Raw genomic sequence first — 10601 nt, forward strand, 5'->3', positions numbered from 1 at the left:
CTCGTCACTCCTCCTTTCGTCACTCCTTCACTCCTCCTCTCATCACTCCTCCTCTCGTCACTCCTCCTCTCTTCACTCCTCTTCTTGCCACTCCTCCTCTCGCCACTCCTCCTCTCACCACTCCTCCTCTAGTCACTCCTCCTCTCACCACTCCTCCTCTAGTCACTCCTCCTCTCGCCACTCCTCTTTTCACTCCTCCTCTCACCACTCCTCCTCTTGTCACTCCTCCTCTCGTCACTCCTCCTCTCACCACTCCTCCTCTTGTCACTCCTCCTCCCGTCACTCCTCCTCTCGTCACTCCTCCTCTTCCCACTCCTCCTCTCATCACTCCTCCTCTCATCACTCTTCCTCTCATCACTCCTCCTCTCGTCACTCCTCCTCTCGCCACTCCTCCTCTCATCACTCCTCCTCTTGTCACTCCTCCTCTCGTCACTCCTCCTCTTGCCACTCCTCCTCTCATCACTCCTCCTCTCATCACTCCTCCTCTCGCCACTCCTCCTCTTTTCACTCCTCCCTCACCACTCCTCCTCTTGTCACTCCTCTTCTCGTCACTCCTCCTCTCAGCACTCCACCTCTCGTCACTCCTCCTCTTGCCACTCCTCCTCTTTTCACTCCTCCTCTCGCCACTCCTCTTTTAATTTTTCTCTTTCCCTTTCACTCTTTTCACTCTTCTCACTCCTCCTTTCACTCCTCCTCTCTCCTCTTCTCTCTCCTCTTCTCACTCCTCCTTTCACTCCTCCTTTAACTCTTCTTCTGACTCCTTTTTTCACTCTGTTTTCACTCCTCTTCTCACTCTTCCTTTCACTCTCATTCTGACTCCTCCTTTCACTCTGTTTCACTCTTCTCACTCCTTTCACTGTATTCACTCCTCCTTTCACTCCTCATTTCACTCTTCCTTTTACTCTTCTTCTCACTCCTCTTTTCACTCTGTTTTCACTCCTTTTACTCCTCTTCTAACCCCTACTTTCACTTCTTCTCTCACTCCTCCTTTCTCCGTTTTCACTCTTCGTCTCACTCCTCCTTTCACTCTGTTTTCACTCTTTTTCTCACTCCTCCTTTCACTCTGTTTTCACTCCTCTATTGACTGCTCTCCTCTCTTCTCTCCTCATGCCGTTCTGAAGGACAGAGGCTTTCCCACATCTCACAGTTGCTATGGAAACACTGCAGCGGGAGCAGGGAGTGTATGCAGGAAGCGCGCTTGTGTGCGTGTGTGTGTGTGTGTGCGTGTGTGTGGTGTAGGTGAGGCCGCAATGAGATGGGGACAACAGATTTACAGTGTTCAAGAATATTCAGCAGCTCACCCTCAAAACTGGCCAATGATCACAGTCTTACTCGTATTTATTATATTCTACTTTTCAAACTGGAAGAGCATTTCACAAGATTCATTCGTCCTATTTTACAGTGTGTTTGGTCAACTATAGTACTCTTTATTGGTATAAATGGGTCCATGAAGAACATCCATGCGATATTTTCAATCCACAAGAACATAATGATAATGTTCTTCACGCTATCAAAAGACCTGTTTTGGGTTTCATTATTCTTAGAAGTGGTCAATCAGGACATTCTTCTGCTAAGTATTATGGTATAATGATGATGCAAATCTCTCCTCACAGAAAATCAGTTGAATTCATTGAGTTCCTATGGATTTATTTTCTGAAGTCGCGGTGTAATAAGCCAGATGATGTGCAGTCGTCTGGTCATGTTCACAAACAGGAGCCGATCGCCATGCCGGGTTTATTTTGCAGTAATGAGCATCTGACTGTGCATTATTCCTTACGGTACACAGACGTTTTAATGTGGGCCTCAGCTGATGGGGTCATGGTAACATTTGGTAAATGCAGATCGTAAAATGCAGCTATGCATAAAGTACACAAACGAGAGATATTGCAGAAGGGGAATCATGCCTTGTCAAAACATGCCATGCCAATAGACATGAACTATTGTCTGGCCATTGAATGAACCTTAAAAATCAAGAACAGCCAAACACAAAACATAAACATCAAGCATCTTTATCAGCGTGTGTGGTTCACATTTATGTCATTACTAGTACTGGGCCTGTCAATTTTAATGAGTGTGTTAATACATTCATTCATTCATTCATTCATTCATTTTCCTGTCGGCTTATTCCCTTTATTAATCTGGGGTTGCCACAGCGGAATGAACCGTCAACTTATCCAGCACGTTTTTATGCAGCGAATACCTTTCCAGCCCAACCCATCTCTGGGAAAAATCCACACACACACACAAACACACTCATACACAAACACACTCATACACATTAGGGACAATTAAGCCTACCCAATTCACCTGCATGTCTTTGGACTGTGGGGGAAACCAGAGCACCCGAACACAAGGAGAATATGCAAACTCCACACAGAAACACCAACTGATCCAGCCGAGGCTCGAACCAGCGACCTTCTTGCTGTAAGCCGACAGCACTACCTACTGTGCCACTGCGTCGCCCTTTGTATTAATACATCTAGGCCCGGTTTCACAGACAGGGCTTAGACTAGCCAGGATTAGGCCATAGTTCATTTAGTACATTTAAGTAATTTTTCCAAACATGCTTAGAAAAAAAACATCATTGGTGTGTATCTTGAAACAAAATAAAGGCACTGATATATTTAAAAATCAATCAGTGCAATTTTATTTCAGTTGAGACAGCTCAGACTTACATTTTAGTCTAGGACTAGGCTTAAGCCTTGTCTGTGAAACCGGGGGTTAGTGTTTTATTTTAAGTGCTGCATGGTGGCTCAGTGGTTAGCACTGTCACCTCAGTGGAAGAAGGACACTGGTTTGAGCCCCTACTGGATCAGTTGACATTTCAGTGTGGAGTTTGCATGTTCTCTCTGTGTTGGCGGTGAAAAGCGTGCTTCGGCCCGATTCAAGGCAACTGTATATAGTGTGAGTATGCCCTAAATTGGATGTAGTGTGTGTGTGTGTGTGGATGAGCGTGTGTGTGTGTGTCCCAATAACGGGTTGCAGCTGGAAGAGCATCCGCTGTGTAAAACGTATGCTGGAATAGTTGGCGGTTCATTCCGCTGTGGTAAATAGGGACAAAGCCGAACGAATGAATGTTTAATCTTAAGAATATTTCTTAATAATTCTGTTGATGAAATTGACTCCATTCCCAAGCATAAGCCACATTCAGATTGATTGGTTAAACAAACAACAATGCAACAATGCACACCACCAATCCTGTTCAGTGTTCACTTAAGAGCTTATTTACCCAAAAAGACTATTCACACATGGATAATAAAACCCATATTTGTGCCACATTCAAGTTGAAACACCCCAGCGGTTTTAAAAAGTGTAACTGTGCTTGTGTTGGTTCAAATCAAACACTGCAAAAAAAAAAAAAAAAAAACGCTTTGTAACTTCGATATTATAGTGTTTCTAGTCCAAACATCTACAATTTCTAAATCAGAAAGCATTTTCTAGGCAAGCAAAACATATTGTGTTGTTTTAAGAAATAATATGTTAATCCAGATGGATGGGGCAACCATTACTGCATCCAAAATGGTGAAAAGCATTGGAGTAACGATTGATGACCAGCTAAACTTCTCTGATCACATTTCTAGAACTGCTCGATCGTGCATATTCACACTCTATAACATCAGAAAGATCCGACCCTTCTTATCTGAACATGCAGCTCAACTCCTTGTTAAAGCTCTTGTTCTCTCCAGACTGGATTACTGCAACTCTCTACTAGCCGGGCTTCCAGCTAACTCTATCAAACCTCTTCAGCTGCTCCAGAACGCAGCAGCACGAGTGGTCTTTAATGAACCTAAACGAGCACATGTCACTCCGCTGCTCATCCGTTTGCACTGGCTGCCAGTTGCTGCTCGCATCAAATTCAAAACTCTGATGTTTGCTTACTAAGCGACCTCTGGCTGTGCTCCTTCTTATCTGCTCTCACTTCTGCAGATTTATGTGCCCTCCAGAAACTTGCGTTGTGTGAATGAACGTCGCCTCGTGGTTCCATCCCAAAGAGGAAAGAAATCACTTTTCCAAACTCTCGCATTCAATCTGCCTAGTTACTGGAATGAACTTCCTAACTGCATCAGAATGGTAGAGTCACTCGCTGTCTTCAAGAAACGACTAAAAACTCAACTATTTAGTCTCCACTTCACTTCCTAATCTGCAATTGCCTCTCTGAATATCACACTAACTGTACTCAAAAAAAAAAAATCTTACATTAATAAAGCTTTCCTTCTTACACCTTACACACCTGAAACTTGCCTACAGCACTTATTCATTGTTGCTCTTATAGTTGTGTAAATTGCTTCCTTGTCCTCATTTGTAAGTCGCTTTGGATAAAAGCGACCAGGTCTCACTGAAAGAAGAGACAGTACTGTCTCAATGTGATCTCCTGGCTAAATAAAGGAAATAAAAGCGTCTGCTAAATGACTAAATGTAAATGTAAAACTGAGTCAGTTTTCTCCTTAAAACAAGCAAATCAGTATTTCAATGGGGTCAGCAAAATGATCTAGTTCTTCCTTTTGAACATGATCATTTTGCTGACCCCTTTGGCAGATTATTTGGCTTGTTTTAAGGAAGAAACTCGCTTAATTTGACTCATTATTTCTTAAAACAAGACAAAATGTTTTGCTTGTCCAGAAAATGCTTCTTGATTTAAGAATTTGTAGACATTTGGACTAGAAACGAGACAAACTCGTAAGAGTAAGAAAAGCACTTTTTGCAGTGTATAAGGTGACAGGGTGGCGCAGTGGTTAGCTCTGTTGCCTCACAGCAAGAAGGTTGTTGGTTCGAGTCCCAGCCTGGACATTTCTGTGTGGAGTTTGCTTGTTCTCCTCGTGTTATTGTGGGTTTTCTCCAACAGTCCAAACACACGCGCTATAGGTGAATTAGAGAAATTAAATTGGCCATAGTGTATGAGTGTGCAGGAGTGTGAATGAGTGTGTATGGGTGTTTCCCAGTACTGGGTTGGAGCTGGAAGGGTATCCGCTGCAAAAAAACATATGCCTGAACAGTTAGTGGTTCATTCCACTGTGACAACCCCTGAAATAGAGACTAATCCAAATGAATGAATATTTAATTTTAAGGATAATTAAGATGGATATCTATTCCCAAACATAAGCCACATTCAGATCGATTGGTTTAACAAAAATGCACACCGCCAAACCTGTTCAGTATTCATTTAAGAACTTATTTACTCAAAAAGACTATTGACACTCTGAAAATAAAATCTGGGGCTTTTAAAACCAAATTTGGGTAAAATATGCAAGACCCTAACTGTTCTTTTAATGACCTTTTACCCAGTGTATGTCCTTTATCCATATCTGTGCCGAAATCAGGTTAAAACACCACAGCGGTTTTCTAAAAGTGTAATTGTGCTTCTGTGTTGGTTCCAGATCCCACATGCACTGCAAAAAAAACTGTCTTGCTCAAGTTTCTAGTCCAAATATATACAAATTCTTAAATCAAGCAAAACATATTGTCTTGTTTTAAGAAATAATATGTTAAAACTGAGTCAGTTTTCTTCTTAAAACAAGCAAAACTATCTTCCAAAGGCGTAAGCAAAATGATCTAGTTCTTCCTTCTGACATGATCATTTTGCTGACCCCTTTGGCAGATTATTTGGCTTGTTTTAAGGAAGAAACTCGCTTAATTTGACTCATTATTTCTTAAAACAAGGCAGAATGTTTTGCTTGTCCAGAAAATGCTTCTTGATTTAAGAATTGTTTAGACATTTGGACTAGAAACAAGACAAAAACTCTGAGTAAGAAAAGCTTATTTTTTTACAGCAGTGGTCACCAAACTTGTTCCTGGAGGGCCGGTGTCCAGCAGATTTTAGCTCCAACCCTAATCAAACACACCTGAACAAGCTAATCAAGGTCTTACTAGGTATACTTGAAACATCCAGGCAGGTGTGTTGAGGCAAGATGGAGCAAGAAGGGACACCGGCCCTCCAGGACCAGGATTGGTGACTCCTGTTTTACAGTGTATAATTGATTCTGGTGACATGGTGGCGTAGTGGTTAGCTCTGTTGCCTCACAGCAAGAAGGTCGCCAATTCGAGTCCTGGCTGGGTAATTTCTGTGTAGAGTTTGCATGTTCTCCCAGTGTTGGTGTGGGTTTCCTCGGGTGCTCTGGTTTCCTCCGACAGTCCAAACACATGCGTTATAGGGGAATTGGAGAAATTAAATTGGCCATAGTGTATGAGTGTGTGTGAATGAGTGTGTATGGGTGTTTCCCAGTACTGGGTTGCTGCTGGAAAGGTATCCGCTGGGAAAAACATATGCCAGAATAGTTGGTGGTTCATTCCACTGTGTCAACCCCTGAAATACACAGCAAAAAAAATGCTTTTCTTACTTAGATTTTTTTTGTCTTGTTTCTAGTCCAAATATCTAATAATTCTTATATCAAGAAAAATTTTCTAGGCAAGCAAAATATATTGTCTTGTTTTCAGAAATAATATGCCAATATTAAGGGAGTTTTCCCTTGAAACAAGCTAAATAATCTGCCAATGGGGTAAGCAAAATAATCTTGTTTTTCCTTTTGACATAAGATTACTTTGCTTACCCCATTGGCAGATTATTTAGCTTGTTTTAAGGGAAAACTCACTTAATTTTGGCATATTATATCTTAAAACAAGACAGTATGTTTTGCTTGTCCAGAAAATTATTCTTGATTTAAGAGTTTTTAGATATTTGGACTAGAAACAAGAAAAAAAATCAAAGTAAGAAAAGCATTTTTTGCAGTGTAGAGACTAAGAAAGAGTGTGTATGGGTGTTTCCCAGTACTGGATTGCATCCGCTGCGTAAAACATGCATAATAGTTGGTGGTTCATTCCACTGTGGGGACCCCTGATAAATAAGGAACTAATGAATGAATGAATAGTCTGATTCTTGCATGAAAACCACTGATTTACTCATCTAGAAACTACAAGACAAAAATAATTTAAAGATTCAGTCAACAGTGCTGAAAGCATTATTTATAACCTTTAAATTCATTAAAGATTACTGATTGGCTAAAAAAACTAAATGGCACAGGCCCCTCCCCTCTTCAATGTTTAACTTGAAGGATATTCATGCCTGATCATTGCAGTAGTCTTAACTCATCCAGTGTTTTCCTCAATGAAAATCAGTTGATATTTAAATCATCTATAAACTGCAAAAAGAAGTAATTAACTCTAATTGCCACAGCTGGATGAACCACCAACTATTCCAGCATGTGTTTTACACAGTGGACGCCCTTTCAGCTGCAACCCAGTACTGGGAAACACCCAAACACACTCATTCCCATACACTACGGCTAATTCAGTTTATTTAACATGTGTTTGGACTGTGGGGAAAACCGGAGCACCCGGAGCAAACCCACGCCAACACGGGGAGAACATGCAAACTCCACACAGAAATGCTAAATGACCCAGGTGAGACTCGAACCAGCGACCTTCTTGCTGTGAGGCCACAGTGCTAACCACTGAGCCACCGTGTCGCCCTTAGAACTAGCTAGCTAAAAATGCCCAAATTCACCCCTCTTAATAAAGATCCGCCCCCAAAAGCATAGCTCATATCCTGCAAGCATTACCGATTGGCTTTTAAAGGGCACAGGCCACTCCTCTTTTAAAGTGTAACCTCTCCGGCTGCACAACATCGGTATACATCTGTATTCATAAAGTGTTTACAGCACATCATATCAAGCATAAAGACACACAGTCAAGAGTTTCTAAAGCCAAAATGTCCATGTTTTATTGGTAAAGAGCGTCTGTGTAGCGAATGGCATAGTGCAGAGGCTCACACACGCACAGTTAAGCATTTGCCACAACCTTTGACCCGGAACTGATGGCCAGTCAACTAACTCTCCACAGCATCAACATTGAAGAGAAACCAAAGCAAACTAAAAATACTCAATACAAAAAATAGGTAAACAGATGAGGAACAGAGCTAAATGGAGCACAGCCGATATCAGCGGCGCCTCTTAATTTTCTTTAATGCAAAAAATATTAATTTTAGATCATTTTTTATTTATTTTAAGTCATTTTGATTAGCGTGTTGCTCTAAAGACAGAGATATAGAGAAATATATGGGTGAATATCACAAAAGTATCATTGTTTGCAATGTTAAGCAATGCTTAGTGTCCTGAATTCATGCCAATTGATGTTAATAAATGCATATGAACAGTTTAAATGCAAAAAAACTCTTGATATTTTCTTCTAAAATGAGCATTTTTCTCCAGCTCTTGTGTCTTGGCTCTGAAATTTTACTTTTAAAATGACGAATAAGTTCTTTTCATTGCCTTTAAAGTGAAATAACAGAACATAAACATAGAGAAATGCTCATTTTAGGAGAAGACTTCAGATGCATTTAGAGGTTTTTGCATTTAAACTCTTCATATGCAGGGTGGGCCATTTATATGGATACACCTTAATAAAATGTGAATGGTAGGTGATAATGACGTCCTGTTTGTGGCACATTAGTATATGTGAGGGGGCAAACTTTTCAAGACGGGTGGTGACCATGGTGGCCATTTTGAAGTCGGCCATCTTGGATCCAACTTTTGTTTTTTTCAATAGGAAGATGGTCATGTGACGCATCAAACTTATTGGGAATTACACAAGAAAAACAATGGTGTGCTTGGCTTTAACGTAACTTTATTCTTTCGTGAGTTATTTAAAAGTTTCTGACCACTTATAAAATGTGTTCAATGTGCTGCCTATTGTGTTGGATTGTCAATGCAACCCTCTTCTCCCACTCTTCACACACTGATAGCAGCACCGCAGGAGAAACGCCAGCACAGGCTTCCAGTATCCGTAGATTCAGGTGCTGCACATCTTGTATCTTCACACCATTGTTTTTCTTGTGAAATTCCCAATGAGTTTGATGGGTCACATGACCCTCTTCCTATTAAAAAAAAACAAAAGTTGGATCCAAGATGGCCGACTTCAAAAAGGCCACCATGGTTACCGCCCATCTTGAAAAGTTTGCCCTCTCACATATACTAATGTGCCACGAACAGGACATTAATATCACCAACCATTCCCAATTTTATTAAGGTGTATCCATATAAATGGCCACCCTGTATATATATATAAATATATATATATATATATATATATATATATATATATATATATATATATATATATATATATATATATATTTCTATATATATATATATATATATATATTTCTATATATATATATATATATATATATATATATATATATATATATATATATATATATATATATATATATGTATATATATATATATATATATATATATATGTATATATATATATATATATATATATATATATATATATATATATATATATATATATATATATATATATATTTAATACATTAATTTAGATATTGTATTACAATAATGAAAATCAACACACACATCAGAAGTGCAGCAGTAATCATTAGTGGTCAAATAAGCTTGATTACCCTCATTTCCCCCCTCTGTGCACAGTATCAGTCACACCGTGCTGAAATATGAGCCGTTTTCATGAGATTCACCCATAGATAGGAAAGAGAAAAGCAGATAGTCTCCAAAAAGCGGTTTCAGATCCTGAAGAACGCGCGGTCTGCTAACGATAAGTCAAAAAATAGAGAATATTTACATCTTTAGATTATATACAAGGCAATACATGAACACAGTCAGTGTGAGGACGAGAGAGAGAGAGATCCACCACATTAAGAGTTTACAGTGATGATACTGCTTCATAATACAATCGTTCTGTGCTGATTCAGAAACAGCTCGCTTCGCCTTGTCTTAAAATACACCGCTGTCTTCATCTCTCAGTCATTGCAAATCAGCTTAGAGCAGCTTTCTGAAATGGGGGAAAGCTTCAGATGAATTGTCTCTCAGTAGCCGTAAGGGTAATGTGATTTAGCTGGCCACAAAGAGGATGCATAGAGAAGAACAACCTGCTACAGGACAACACACGTCTCAACTCGGATATATACTGACTGATCTCATGATGGCGTTTCGGTTTATGGTGATATATTAAAATAGATGTATGAAAAACTGGTTCTGTAGTGAGGTTTTGGACACAATGTTGAAGTCAGAATTATTAGCCCACATTTTAATTTTCTTTCTTTTTTTTTTTAAATATTTCCCAAATGATGTTCAACAGAGCAAGGAAATTTTCACAGTATGTCTGATAATATTTTTTCTTCTAGAGAAGTTTTATTTGTTTTATTTCAGCCAGAATAAAAGCAGTTTTAATTTTTTTAAGCACAATTTTAAGGACAAAATTATGAGCCCCTTTAGGCTATATTTTTTCGATAGTCTACATCAGTGGTTCCCAACAGGGGGGTCGTGGCCCACAAGGGGGCCTCAGCGAGCTCTGTGGGGGGTCGCGTCATATTTGAAACATTTCTTTGCAGTGGACAATTAGGAGAATGATCATGTTGCCTTAGTTCATTTTATCCCATAGCTCAGTGGTCCTCAACCACTGGTCCGTGGATCAATTGGTACCAGGCCGCACAATAAATCATTAATTATTTCCATTTTATTATCTGAATCTAATATTATGAAATATTTATTATGAAAAGTCTTTTTTTTTTTTTAAATAAGCATACTCTCGCTTTCATCTCAGTCACTTGAGCGCCCAGATTTAAC

This window comes from Danio rerio, chromosome 24 (genome assembly GCF_052040795.2).
Source record: "Danio rerio strain M-AB ecotype USA chromosome 24, GRCz13ab, whole genome shotgun sequence".
In the NCBI taxonomy this organism is placed as follows: Eukaryota; Metazoa; Chordata; class Actinopteri; order Cypriniformes; family Danionidae; genus Danio; species Danio rerio.